Source organism: Chiloscyllium punctatum, chromosome 36, assembly GCF_047496795.1.
Source record: "Chiloscyllium punctatum isolate Juve2018m chromosome 36, sChiPun1.3, whole genome shotgun sequence".
NCBI classification, from domain to species: Eukaryota; Metazoa; Chordata; class Chondrichthyes; order Orectolobiformes; family Hemiscylliidae; genus Chiloscyllium; species Chiloscyllium punctatum.
In genome coordinates this window covers 299,647-305,620 of record NC_092774.1, presented here as the reverse complement: position 1 = coordinate 305,620, position 5,974 = coordinate 299,647, and positions in this window count along the sequence as shown.

The following is a 5,974-nucleotide window of genomic DNA, read 5'->3' as shown; positions in this document are numbered from 1 at the left end:
TTTCAGGCATTTAGCCAACACGGGCCATCTGTCAGATGTATTCACAGGTGGTCCCTCAGCGCTAGATGTTATCTTTTCAGTTCTTGCTGTCCGATTTTTCCAATGATCTGCATTCACCGAAGTAACCCAATCTTCTTATCTGGTTAAGATGTGTGGGCAATGTCCCTTCAATTGCAGTCATAGAGTCATAGAGATGTACAGGACGGAAACAATTAATGCGGAATATTCATTGCTTTTTTTCAGCATGCAGTAAGTCGTAGAAAATGAAGATGAAAAATCTGAAGCAATATCTTGCCAGCTGAAGCATGAACTATGATATTGTCATCCAAGAAAATTTCAGCCTTTCCTATTTATCAACCTGTCCCTTTTCACTTCATTAAACTACACACTGGATCACCTGTTCTACAATACACTGTTGAATAATTACTATGGTCGTGAGAATTTCAAACTATTATTTCGTGCACTGTTGCATACATACCAAAATACTTAAAGTTGCAAGAGCTCTTTTGAGTTAGTAGAAACAAAAATGGAAACGTGTTAAATATCTTTTGAGAAACAATATTGCATAAGATAACCTGTTGAGTTCAAAGTGACAGATCAGACATTTGAGTTTCCTCACTAACGGTGGAGTTTTATAATAGAATGAATACATGTCAGATCAGTGCCATTATTTTTGAACACAGTAACTGATTGCAGCTCTGGTACAATCTGAGACGACGGAAGTAATTTTGTTTGCCTCTCCAGATTAGATATTATTATGGAATAAATCTGGTTGTTTCAAAACGTGCATGAACGCTTGAACACTTTTTAAAATTTGCTACCTCATATGATAATTCTATTGCAACATTGTGGAGGACATAATTTTCAATGTGGAATGAGCTGACAGTAGTTTAATCACGAAGGATAAATCACTCTGAAATACTTTATCCTTATGCAGATTGCTGCAGCATCCAGCTGAATGAGTGTAACTAGCAATACGGCAAGTTCGTTTCCAGTCTGCTCAGCTGCACATGGGGACAGGAACATGTTTTGTTTTTAAAATCTACCGTTTATTTGGATGTCAAAATGCAATCTTAGTAATGAATCTCTGTAATGCCATCCAACTCCAATCGTGACGGTGATTATAAAGAAACAAATTAGTGACAGTGACTGAAATGCACACCAGTTGTTACTTTTAAAGTGAATTAACTTTGAACACTAAATAAATAAAAACGTAGATATTAACTATTTTATTCATGTCTTGATTTGTATGATCTTCGTTATTAATTAATAGTAAAACAACATGCCGAACGGATTTTGAATTATACCAGAGTACTGGAATTATTTCAGTAATGAAGAATTCAAGTCTCAATAAACGAGAGCAATTTTACTGAAACATTGATTCCTCAAAACGTTTCTCCCATTTGTTTCTTATTGAATGAATACATTTATAAAAGAGTAATCGTGTATCAATGTACCAGTTTGTTCATAACTGCGGTATGAAGTGAATATTGAAATTGTGAAAGTAACTTTCAAGCTCATACTTAATGCACTTCTCCAACTGTTTAACAAAAGAAAATTCAACCACATAATGAATGAAGGTATTCACCATGATGTTATTTGTCATCTGATCCGAGAATGTTCTCACTACTGGATAAATAAATATTAAATGAAACAAATCAGTTTGTCTATCCATTTCACAACATAGAAAGATTGCAAAGTACTCAACGAAATAAAATAATGTACAAGAGACTCAGACCCAGAGTAATTTTACTTCTCAAACAGAACTGCTGGCTTCTCTTCGTGGCTTCTTCTCACTTTCTTTTCTGTGAACTGAGATGTCTATTTCAGGAATAATCGTGTCTCTGAAAGATTAGACTGGTCCGCATTTTTAATCACTTGCATAATGCCAACGAACACCCCTGGGCACGAAGGTTCAAAAACAATACTGAGAGATATTTTTTTTTCCACTGTTTTGAACAATTTCACTTTCCTTGACAAATTAGTCTTTTATCGGTGCCCAGTCAGGTCTCCTTCAAAGTAAAACCAAAAGGTTTCAAATTGAATGACCTCTAAGGATTTCATTACTTCTCTTTCTGCTTTACAACCATTGTCTGCTACAATGATATGACCCCATTCACAAAAACACCAAAGAAACTCAGTCACCAGACGAAAGAAAAGTTTGAAATGAAGAGAACGCTGAAGAAACCCAGGAGGCCTGAACAGTGAATCAGATATTGTTCGAAATATGCAATTGTCCCGATAATAATCATTAATCTCCAACTGAGTTTCTGTCATTTTTCTTCAGAGCCTACATATGTGCTCCCTTCTACTTCATGTCGTTGTTTTTTACATTTCAATCACTGGAGAAAGGTAAGTAAATCAATCCTGCAAAATCATCGCAAAAATCCGAATACGAAAGCTCTTTAAAACGTACATGACAAACTAAGGATATCGATAACAAGCTGTGTATATGGAATTGTTTGAGATGGGGCGTGGACTTCCCCAAATTTGCATTGAGATGCCGAGTAAAATTTCAAAATTAACTCATGAAACCAGATTTTGTTGTGTTCAAGCCATGACAAATACAAATTTTATTTGTGCATGCAAAGGGCAGGAGAATGATAGGCAAATGGCGGTTGGGACTTATGTCAAAGAAGGGTGAAGGTATACATTTTGGCAGCCTGGAAAGTTACTTGCAAGATATACTTTTTTTTCATTTCTTCAACATTTAATTTTGAATAAATGCGCTCAGATAGAAGGGCCAAGGGCTTCAAAAACGAAGATGGCTGAAGTTGATAGGATACCTGGCAGAGAAATCAGCAATGCAACTTTAAATTAAAATTGTCAACAGAACTATTCCTTGCAGAAACAGAGACGTTATGATTATATTTATCCAGTTGTCGTAGACTGATACAAAAACATTGTGCACAATTATGTGCAACTCCTAATTTACAAAGGGTGTCATGGCCGTTGAGGAGTTGCAGATGACTGATACTCGAACAGAAATATGAAAAGGCTTCTATTTTCTGCAAAGTTGTATTGGACTAGCTGTGTTTGGCTTTTAAGCAGTAGCGCAGATACAGGAAGAGTAATACAAGAATGTGATTTGCTCCATCAAGGCAGGAGAAGAAGAATAATTGATCCCATAAGCTGATCCTTGGAAGAGTCATGGGCATAAATATTAAGGATAGGGGAAGAGGCATGTTGTGCATTGGAATGATACCGAATGGGACAGTTGATGACACAGATACTATTGCAAACTACACAGTGATATTCAAGCAAATAACTTGAAACCAACGTGAAACGTGACGGAATGAGAAAGAGCAATTTAAGATGTATGTTAGGTCCAGAATACAATGGTGGAATAAATGACCATGATGATACATGTCAGAAGATGACGTATTGTGAGATAGGAATTCTTGCTGAAGAATTTATGGAAAAGAATGATGTTCAATAATGTCAAACTGTTCAGAAACGTTGTTCAAAATTTTTTTCAGGGCATGGATGGTAAATTTTTTAAAAATGCTGTATTGACATTAATTTAATTGTGTGATATTCACTTGACTGTCTATATATGAACTCATTCTCACTATTATCACAATGATTTACCTTTTGATAATTCAGACAACAACGTATGATGAGTGCAGACAGTTAGCCAACTTGAATAAATTTTTTACCAATACATGTGCAAATGTTTTGAAACATCTTATTTTCCGACTGTTGCGGGTATATTTTACCACATTGTACTAAGCACATGATCACATTGGAACTCACAAGGATTGTTTTAGATTTGACACTGTTTGACCAATTCAGAAATCCCTTCTGCATCACCTTCACGAACATTAAAACAAAAAGTATATCTTTTTCTTTCATTGACTCTGGACTCACCAGAACACATCAGGGTGACATTGTTGTGTGCACTGCAATCCTGTTGAATTGCTGTGGACCGAGAGCACTTCACCAGATGAGACTCGTTGCCCTTACATTGAATGATCTCAGTAGCCATGAGCACATTACCGCCTCCCGAATGAGCAGAGCTTGATACAGACACGGCCGCTCCACAACGAAGCTGCGCACAGACCACATTGGCGTTCTTCAAATCCCAGTCAAGACCACACATAGTTTTCCAGGTGTCACCGAACTGGATCTCCAGTCTGCCGAAGCATTGAGAATTGTCAGGTACCAATCTCGGAAGAGTGTGGTCTGGAAGAAAATCACTGAATCCATACAAAATTACAACAACAATAATTGACATTATTGACTAATGAACATTCATCTGATTAATGACAGATTGGCACGTTCGCTTATGAAACGTTCCATCATTCTATGTGGGTCTGGTAGCCTGTCGACCTCGTTTATAGTCACCACTGGATGCTGGAGATTCAGCTGGTCTGATAGAGGGCAAAAAAACTTTCAGACTGCAGGTAAATGACACAAAGTGATTCTGCCAGTAAGCACAATATTGATTTGTATTATACGCTGGAATAAATTTGTGATAGCTCCAGCGGTACAGCTCTCTCAATGTGGGTTCAAATGACATCACAATGGACACCTGTTCCTGCCCCTTCACCGGAGAGTAAACAGCAGCAGGCACTAATTTCTCACATTATCTTCAAATATTGAACGCATTATAAAATGATAACGGTAGTGTTATAATGATATTTCTAGTTGTTGAACAACAGCTGTTCTGTCATTGTATTACTGTCTGGATTCACACTGTGCCGGGTTGTGATACAACTAAACATAAACTGCAGTCGATTTTTACCTGAACAGATGACACCAGCATTATTGGTGTATGGTGCGATGTAATGAGCCCATCTCACTGATTGACAGTCCCGCAGAGCGCGCTCGGTCCCATTGCACTCAACGTTCCAGGTCATAATGGGCCCGGATCTTTCTCCAAAGTAAGCCTGCCTTGGGGCAGAGACCGCACTCCCACAGTCCAGCTCCCTACAAACAACAGAAGCATCCAGCAGGTCCCATTTATCATCATCCACAGTCCCCCACAGCGAACGGTAGTGAATCCCCACTCGACCAGCGCAAGGACTGCCCCCATTCTCAAGTCTCAGCCTTACCGTCTCTGTAAAACACAGGAAAAGCAACGGAGGTTCACAACTTATAAACATGAAAACTCTTATCACAGCCCAAATCCCCACTTCACCGTGCAATAGCTGTGAGGGGATGGCACATGCTACACTCTGCAACAACATAACCCAGAATACGAGCAGCATATGGTGAACGTGGAAGGGATATTTAGTTGGATGGTACTCACTCATAGAGAGCGAGTGTCAGAGAAATATTTCCAAAGAAACAAATATTCTAAACACGACATCATGCAATATTTTTAGTATTCATTCATCGGACATGGAAGTCGTTTCCTGAGTCAGCACTTATCTCTAATACGACTTCGTCTCCTTCACTAGGTGGTGGTGAGCTACCTACTTGAACCACTGCAGTGCATGTGCTGTCGGTAGAGTCACAATGCCCTCAGGGAGGGAATTCGAGAATTCTGAATCAGCCATATATCACTAAGACTGGATGGCGGTGTTGGTTATCCCAGGTATCTGTTGTCCCTTGTCCTTTCAATGGAATTAGTCGACTGTTTGGCAGATGCTGACCAAGGAGCATTGAAGCATTTCAGCAGAGCCTCTTGTCGAAACTTCACTCTGCTGCTGTTGAGCATCGGTGATGGATGGATTGGATATTTGTGGATTTGGTGCCAATTCAGCGAGGGCTGGTGTCAAGCTTCTTATTTATTGAAGCTGCAACCATCCAGGCAAGTGGTCCGAAAATATTTCGGCTTCAGGAAAGCCGAGAGGGGCGGGTCAGGAATGATCTGCTTTCCATCGTCCTCAGCACTTACTGGTGAGAAAACTCCATGGACCCGCCCTGGCAGCATCAGAAAATTCAACAGTCTATCATAGCCAGAAATATTGTGGGTTGTGTGGTCATGTGAGACACATACAACTGTTCAACAATGACTGAATTAATT